This window comes from Macrotis lagotis, chromosome 1, assembly GCF_037893015.1.
Source record: "Macrotis lagotis isolate mMagLag1 chromosome 1, bilby.v1.9.chrom.fasta, whole genome shotgun sequence".
Classification (NCBI taxonomy): domain Eukaryota; kingdom Metazoa; phylum Chordata; class Mammalia; order Peramelemorphia; family Peramelidae; genus Macrotis; species Macrotis lagotis.
Window position 1 is genome coordinate 321,720,301 of NC_133658.1, and position 9,920 is coordinate 321,730,220.

The window sequence follows — 9,920 nt, forward strand, 5'->3', positions numbered from 1 at the left end:
TTAATTACTAGACAAAAATTAGCCCAAACAGCAGAGAATCAATCTATACTTTGTTATATCTCAGATTAATGCTTGAAAGGTAAGAAGTTTCTTAACTGTGTCTACATTAACTTTAAGGCAAGTCTGATGAGATGAAGATTCAGGTGGTTCTCACCTCCTTCCTTCTTCCCCTCCATTAAAATAGGTCTTTTGTACCTCTTGATGCAATGAGATTTACCCTATTCAGTCTGCTACATCTTCCCATCTCCTTACTGTCCCCTTTTTAAGGAAGTATTGTTCTTAAATCATTCTGAGTCACAGAAAAGTTATGAGTGTCCATCACTTTTGGCTAAGTATATTCTCTCTAACAGAGTTACAATTCTCAAGAATTATGAGACTCTTTCTCCCAAGTGGGTATATAGCCAGTTTTGTCTTATTGGATAGCAGTTTTTTCCCTTTACCCTTTTTTTTTAACCTTTTCATGTGTCTCTTGAGTCACATGTTTGATGTCCAAATTTTCTATTTAGCTCTGGTCTTTTCATCAGGAAATATTGGAAGTCTCCTGTTTCATTAAATGTACATCTTTTCCCCTGGAAGAGAGGGCTCAGCTTTGCTGGTTAGTGAATTCTTGGTTGCATTCCAAGCTCCCTTGCTCTTCAGAATATCTCTTTCCAGGTCCTTCTATCCCTTAATGGTGATGTGGCCACGCCCTATGTAGTTATTACTGTGGCTCCTTGATATTTAAATTTTTTCTTTCTGGCTGCTTGCAGGATTTTTCTTTTATCTGATAGTTCTGGAATTTGGCCACAACATTCCTTGGTGTTTTCATTTTAGGATCTCTTTCTGGAAGGGATTGATGTATTCTTTCAATAACTATTTTGCCCTCTGGCTCCATGATATCAGGGCAATTTTCCATTTCTAAATCCTGTAATATTAAGTCCAGGCTTTTTTTTCTCTTCAATGTTTTCAGGAAGGCCAAAGACTCCACAGCCAAAGTTGGATCTTGGACCTGCCACTCACCAAAGTATCTATGGCTGAGGCTGGCCCTCTGGCTTCCCCCAGCTGCTGACCCTGCACTGACCCTCTGCTCTTGTCTCCCAGTTCATCCATGGTCCCCTGAGACAGACCTTCTTGGTAGGTGTTCTTCTCCTAGCTTCTCTTTCTGGGTTTTGTCAATCGAATTTCTGTTAAGAGGTTTCTTTCATGCTGTTTTTGAAGGGAAAGAGGCTCCAAAAGAGTTAAGAGGCGCTTAACACATTGCCTGTCTTCTCTCCACCATCTTGGCAGGAAGTCCCCTGAACCTGATTACCTTTAGAAGAGAGATGAGAGACAAGTGACTGAGCTAGAAATAAAAACATTGCACCTTTGATTTAAATCACTATGTAATTACTTCTAGAGTCTATACTGGTTGACATTTTTAATTAAAAATCCCAACAATCCCTTGTGGGTATTTCCATTTCAGATTACATAGCTATATCACAAAAAACAAACTTCTTGACAGAGGTAGCATTTTAGCTGGAATTGGAAGGGAGTTAGTAATTCCAAAATGTGAAGTTGATGAGAAATCATTTTTAACATGAGGGGAAGTCTGTTCAAAATGATAGAAATAGAATATGAAATATTAGATGAAGTGAAAAGGCAGTAATCTAGCTTGAAAGACATGTTGGTAGGATGCATACTTTGATTTGGTTTAGTTGATCTATGTGGTTCCAAGTCTGATATACTTTATTTCTAACTTATGATTCAAAATATTTTAATATAACCAGACACCTTTGTCATCATCTTCCATCAGGCAGTATGATTTTTGGACATTAAATTGGCATTTATTTCTACAAATCTAGAAATTTATGATAAGGATATGACTTGTTTTTTTTTTCATATGCTAGCAATTACATTTCTTATATCATGACAAAAATGTGGTTAGGTCCCATATCTGGACATTCAGTTGCACATCTATGTAACTATCTACTTTGTAAAAGAGAATATGGGATTTGGAGAAAAGAATAGATTGATAGTTTGGGGCAGATGATTTACATTTTAATTATTTGTACTAAAGGGTACTTCTTGTGTCCTTATGAGAAAGAGCTACACTGAAAAGAAACAATAACATCCAGATCTATCATAATGACTTTGGATTCCTCTAGAGTATATGAGATGCTCCAGAAACCATTCCCTTACTTACTACAATTTATTAGATTTGTCCTCATGTTTGAAAAGCAGTTTCTCAGAACCACCAAGGAGATTTGCTGTGGGAAGGAAGGATTTGATCCACTCTTCCCCCTCTCCTCCCACTCCTGCTCTTGGCAAGGAACAAAGATTGGATAACTTTCTGCTTCAGTATTTCAATAAGATTCCATATTTCTGTGAGGTAAATGTGTTTGGCTAGTAGTATGACTTTTTAAGCAGTCCTCTCTTCAAATACAAGATTCAAGAGATGCATAAAAAAGTAAATAAAAAAAGGGGAAAAAATGTTAGTCAAGAATATCAAATTGTATACAACTATATAAGGAAAGATATACAATTTGTAACTCTTGAGAACTATATTTCTCTTGGGATAGTTAATGGGTTAAATATAATTGAAGAGGTTGGATTTAGAGAATATATGGGTATAGTTGGTTCTTGTCTTTCTGTTGAGGAGGACCAAGATGACATCACTATATTTGAGAAAAAAATCCCAGATGAAAAACTGGAGTGTTTATTCTAAACTTATGTGTCTCATCTTCCTTTGACCTACTTTAATCCTTTGCTCATAAAGCTTAGTACTTTCTCTGATGAGGGCCTCCTATGCTGGGCAATCCAGAGCCAGTGTCTCCCATGACTTATAATCAATTGTAAAGTTCTTAAGAGGGACCATTAGAGTGTCCCAGTATATAGAGTACTTATAGACTCTATAGTTAATTAAATCAGAAGTAGCTTTAGGTTCAGAGAGACAGAACCTATTTAGAAGGGTTGGACTAAATTCATAATTCAGTTAACAAAGATTTAAGTAACGTAATTGGGGAGCTAAAGGGGGAGAGTGTGGGAGAGAATATGCTTGGGAGGCAGGGGGTGGGGTTCAAATGTTTCCTGAAATGATTTGGCTTTGCATGATGCTTTGGCTAATGAGATTTTGTGTGTCCTTGGAGGGTGCTTGAAAACTGTATTTCTAATAAGACAGAAGAGGGGAGAATACTTCGTGACTATGAAGCAATGATGCTTATCAAACAATTAAGCAATCAATCAATCAACCAGTGATTTTACTTTGATAGAACTTTGAGCTTATCAAGAAATCAAACAATCAATTAATCAACCTTTTATTGATGGTACTTGGTTTATGGCACTTTTATCAATAAATGACACCAGGTGAAGAGACACAAAGATCTAGTATAGAAGAGGGAAAGAAGGGAGTGTGTGAACACTGAGTAAATTCTATTCAATAGATTTGACCCAGAGAGGGAATTTAAAAATATTTCATACTATAGAGGGAAATGGGGGAGAGGCAAGAGGAAGAAAAGGGAATAAGGGACTAATAAAAGGGAAGACAAAGATTTAAGTGAAAATAGATTGAAAGTTAAAATTTAAAAGAAAAGTTAAAGGGGAAAGAGAATAAAATTTTGGTGAGGAGGAATAAGAGGAAAAGAAAGAGAAAATTATAAGTGGGGGGAAATGATAAGAGGGAGGGGAATACAGGATTAGTAATTTTAACTGAAAATGTGAATGAGATGAACTCTCCCATAAAATTGAAGTGGTTAGCAGAATGGGTTAAAAAAAACCAGAATCCTATAACATGTTGCTAATTTAAAAAAAACACGCTTTTATTCAAAGCAGAGAGATACACACAGGGTAAAGGTAAAAGACTGGAGCAAAATATGCTATGTTTCAATTGAAGTAAAAAGTCAGGGGTGGCAATCCTGATCTCAGATAAAGCAAAAGCAAAAATTGAACTCATTAAAAGGGATAAGGAAGGGGCAGCTAGGTGGTGCAGTGGATAAAGCACCAGCCCTGGAGTGGGGAGTATCTGAGTTCAAATCCAGCCTCAGACACTTAATAATTACCTAGCTGTGTGGCCTTGGGCAAGCCACTTTAACCCCATTGCCTTGCAAGAAAAAAACCTAAACAAAAAAAAGAAATTGATGAAATCATTAATAAACTCCCCAAGAAAAAGCTCCAGGTCCAGATGGATTTACATGTGAATTCTACCAAACATTTAAGGAACAATTAATTCCTATTGTACATAAACTATTTTTAAAAAATAGGAGAAAGAGTCCTGCCAAATTCCTTTTATGACACTGATATGGTGCTATAACTTAAACAGATTTAGGAATGTTTGGGTTCCACAAGAATGTGAAGGGAGGATTGTTAGATTTCATCACAAAGACTAGAATCTGCCTATATTGTAACCTATGGGCAGGTACTGAGTTAAGATAAAAGATTTAGCCTCCATTTGATCAAAAACTGCCCCACCTGTTTTGAAATTAACCTAGAGTCTTGGTCTCCTATGCTCACTGAGCTCAAGAAAATCTAGCTGTTCTTGCTCATTAGTATAATGATCAGGGTGGGGGAAATCTATGAGAGCAAATGTATTAATTAGATTGTGACCCCAGCTTATGAATGGCATGAATGGGCAGGAACAAAGCCTTTCAAAGTGCATAAAAGACCTTCCATTTTGAGATTTCCCTGCCCCTCTCTCTCCCACCATGATGGAGATTTACCATTTTGTTAAGATATCTTAATAAAAACCATTTTAATCACTCTGGACTAAGTATTCATGAGCCATTTAAAACAACCAGGAAGAACCAAAACAAAGAAAATTATAGACCAATCTCCCTAATGAATCTTGATGCAAAAATCTTAAGCAAAATGTTAGCATAGAAATTACAGCAAGTTATTGCTAGGTTAACATACCTTGATCAAGTAGGATTTATACCAGGTAGGCAGGGATGGTTCAATGTTAGGAAAATACTCAACATAATTGAACATATAAGTTACAAAACTAACAAAAATAATATGATTATTTCAATGGATGCTGAAAAGCCTTTGATAAAATATAGCAGCCATTCTTATTAAAAACACTAGAAATTATGGAAATAAATGGAGTTTTAATTAAAATAATAATCAGTATCTATTCAAAAAATCATCAAATATCATATGTAATGGAGATAAACTACAATCATTTCCAATAAGATCAGGGTGAAACAAGGATTCCCATTATCACAATTACTATTCAATGTAGTATTAGAAATGTTAGCTTTAACTATAAGAAGAAAAAGAAAGTAAAGGAATCAGAATTAAAAATGAGGAAGCAAAGCTTTCACTCTTTGCAGCTGAACAATTAACAAATTAATCAAAGTAGTAGAATATATAATAAACCCACATAAACCATCAGCATTTCTATATATGAACAGCCCAAGAGCAAGAGATAGAAAAAGAAATTCTATTTAAAGTAAATACAGACAACATTAAATACTTGGGAATCTACCTCCCAAAGCAAGCATAGGAACTGTCTGAACACAATTACAAAGCACTTCTCACATAAATAAAGTCATATCTAAACAATTGGAAATATGTTAATTGCTCATGGTTAGGTAATAAAAATGACAATTCTACCCAAATTAAATTACTTATTCAATGCCATACCAATCAAACTATCAAATAGCTATTTTACTGAGCCCATCTGGAACATCAAAAGGCCAAGAATATCAAGGGAACTGATGAAAAAATATGTAAAAGAAGGTGACCTAGCTCTATCAGTTCTAAAACTAAACTATAAAATGTCAGACTTCAAAATTTCCTGGTACTGCTTAAGAAATAGAGTAATGGACCAATGGATTAGAATTAGTTCAAAAGAAATAGTAATAATGATTATAGCAATCTACTATTTGGCAAACCAAAGACATAAACATCTAGGATAAGAACTCACTATTTGACAAAGACTACTGGGAAAACTGGAAAATAGCAGCACAAAAACAAGGCATAAATCACACCCTATACCAAAATAAGTACAAATTGAGTTCAGAATTTAAACTACAGACCAATTAATAGACCAAGAAATACTTTACCTGTCAAATTTATGGAAAGCGGAAAAAATTTATGACCAAGCAAGAAATAGAGTAGATTATAAATTGCAAAATAGATGATTTTGACTAAAATTAAAAAGACTGTACTAATAAAAATAATTCTGCCAAAATTAGAAGGAAAACATAAGGCTAGAGAAACAAGATTTCATTTCTAAAATATTTAGAGAATTGCATCAAATTTATAAGGTTACAAGTCATTCCCCAATTAATTAATGTTCAATGGATATGAACAAACAGCATTCAAATGAAGAAATTAAAATGATATACAATGTATGAAAAACTGCTCCAAATCATTGCTGATTTGAGAAATGCAAATTAAAACAACTATGAGGTATTACTTCACACCTATCAGATTGACTAAGATGACAAAAAGTGAAAACAATCCATGTTAGAGAGATTGTGGGAGGATTGGGACATTAAAGCATTTTTGGTCAAGTTGTGAACCGATCCAACCATTCTGGAGACAAATATGAAACTATGCCCAAAGAGCAATAAAACAAATATGAAACTTTGCCCAAAGAGCAATAAAGTTGACCTAGCAATTCCAATACTAGGTTTATATTCAGAACAAATCATAAAAAAATGGGCCACATGTTCCAAAATGTTCATAACAGTTCTTTTTTGGAGTGGCAAAGAATTGGAAATTGAGGGGATGCCCATCAATTGGGAAATGGCTGAACTAGTTATGGTATATGAATGTTATGGAATATTGTTCTATAAGAAAGCATGAATGGTTGGACGCTAGAGAAACATGACTAATCTTTAAACATATTAAACCCAAATGTTTGTGTACAATATTTATTTGACCACCACTGAGGGGAGGAAGGTGGGAAGGGAAGGTGAAAGGAAATTATGTAACTTGAAAATATGCATATGAATGTGGATGGATTTTGACAAACTTTAAAAACATGTAATTGGAAAAAAATAAAGTATCAATTAAAAATGTGAAGGTATCTAGACATTCCAAAGAGTGGAGCAGAGAAATTAGTGCATTCCTGGCATGGGAGATAGTATGTACAAAAATTGTAGTGGAGAGATTAGTGCCAAATGTAAAGATAACAAAAAAAACCAGTTTAACTTGGCCACAAATTTCATGTTGGAGAATAATATATGTCACAGAGATGTTGGACATTAATAAATAAGAAATCTAGGGATGCTTATTTGAAGGAGTAACTAAGTTTACTGAACAGACAGTATGCTTAGGTTGATGCACCAGGGGTATTGCTGTTAATTCTTTTCCTTAGTTATTGAAGAATATCAAAATGACATCGCTATGTTTGTGACAAAGTACAATGTGTCCCTATAGCTGATCAGCCCTATATGAACCACAGGTCTACCACAGGTCATGCACAAATAGTTCATATGGACACCTGGGATGGTATATAGCAATAAGGTCAGCCCTGTAGACCTTGAATTTGGTATTTAGTCTAACACCTCTTCTCTCCCACGCTTTTGTTCAGAGGTGACCAAAAACCAACTTAGCTCTGGCAAGACATGTGTCAACCTTATTGTCAATGTGTACCTCCCTGGAAAAAACACTGCCAAGGTAAGTGAACTTGTCCACAGTACTCAAAACTTCTCCACTTGCTATTATCAGTGTTTCTACATATAGATGATGTGGTACTGTATGATGGAGCACCTGTGTTTTCTAAGTGCTAATTGTTAAATCAAAATTAACACAGGAGCAGAGAATCGATCCATATTTTGTTGCATTTCAACTTCAGAGGCTGCATTGCATGCACAATCGTCTGCAAACAGAAGATCATGCATCTACTTTGGTCTTGACTTGTAGCCTTTTCAAGTTGAAAAATTTGCCTTCAGTGCAGTAGCTGACCTTGAGGCCATGTTCATCTTCAGTGAAGGTATTTGATAACAAGGCTGAAAATGTCATTGAATTCTTGTGAGATTACCTCTTCATGCCATATTACCTGGAAAATTTCAGTTTTTGGATGAGCAATGAACCCCGGCCCCCCACCTTGTAGATCTCAACTGAAATAGAATTGGCACCAGATACTTTATTACTTGAAAGGAGCCTAATGGAAATCAAAACCTCTTCTTCATTTGGAACTTTACTTAGGGACTGACTTCAACTTGAGTTGAACAGTCAATGCCTTCTGCACTGATTGATGATGCTCCATTAAGAACATTATGGAAGTGTTCAACCCATTTCTTTAGAATCATGTCCCTATTGTTAATCAATGAAGATACATCAGCATTGAGCACTTGTGATGTATCATATATCTTTGGCCCATAAATACCTTTCAGGGCATCATAAAAGCATTTTGGCTTGTTACTATCTGCCTAAAAGTGCAAAAAAATTCCATCTGTCTTCTTACTGAGCCAAGAGCCTTACCTCTTTCTAAGCTTCACTTTGTATTTTACTTTTGATGTTTTTAGAATCCTGCCTTCTTAGAAATGGATGACCTATCCTGTAAATCCTAGGGAGTTCTCTTTTTTTTTTTTTCATTTAGCAACTTCTGTATTTCCATGTCATTTTCATCAAACTAGTCTTGATATTTGTGAATGTTCTGGGCCAGGTGAGCAAATGCAGTGCTGCATACCAGATATCTTAAAGTTTTCTGCTCCATTATTACCAACTGTGTGTTGACTCAGTTTTTCTTCCAAGTTAGCAACAAAACTGTTCTGACCCAGAGACACATTCTAATCTCTTGACATTAGTTCTTCTAGCAGTCAATTGGCCTTGGGGCTACCACTATAGTTAAATGAAAGTAGATGCATGATCTTCTGTTTGCAGACGAATGTGCATACAATTCAGCCTCTGAAGTTGAAATGCAACAAAATTTGGATCGACTCTCTGCTCTTGTGTTAATTTTGGCTTAACAATTAACACTTAGAAAACACAGGTGCTCCATCAGATGGCACTACATCATCTATATGTAGAAACAGTGATAATAGCAAGTGGAGAAGTAGTCAGTCCAGTACTTTGAACCACACACTGCCTTTGTCACTCTCACATTCTGTCTGTTTCTTCTCCTTATAATTACATAGTTTAATAGATGTCAGTGTTTGCCATGAAGGTGCATTCAAGAAGTTTAGGTAAATAGAAGACAGTGTGAGATGTGCAAGTCTTCAGTAGTGGATGACCATTGCTGTTGATATTTCCAACTTCATTCCTCACAAGGATTCCTTGCCATGTCTGGTAATCTGAGCCTACTCTGGTATTAAAGTCAGCAATGCCCATTTGAGGGAATAACTGAGTTTACTGAACAGACAACTTAGTCGGGCTGATGTGCTAGGAGTATTTCTGTGATAGCAATGTGAAGGACAAATTAGAAAAGACAGAAACAAGGCAAGAAAACCAATAAATACAACATAGATTTATAAACTATTATGACACTCTCTGGTACCACATCTATCAGTTCTATAACTCCACTGGCATGCGTGATGAACAAAGAAAGTGGACCCTTGGTATAATGCTTTCCAGGAACAACCTTGACCTGGGGAAGAGACTCATAGACACTTGTGTTAATATCTCCCTAGCAGCCATATCTCTACAGAATGATAATATGATATCTCTACAGAATGATAATTCTGTTATCTTATGGTAGCTCACAGACATTTGAAAAGAATTCTGTCACTATTCTGGGACCAAAACACTCAAAATAGTGTGCCTCACCAGGGTAGCAATCTATCAGCACAGAGAAACAGAGCAGAACCTATCATTTCAGTGAAATACCAATTTTCACTGCTCAGAACCATAGTACTCTCAAGACCTCAATGTTTTCATGATGGCTTGTAAGCACTTAAAAGATTAGCAGTAATAACTATAAACTAATAGAATTTCAGCAAGAACAAATAATGACAGGTTCACTTGATTTCTATTTTAGGTAGACTTCTTAGATTGGGAGATTCAGAAATCATCAT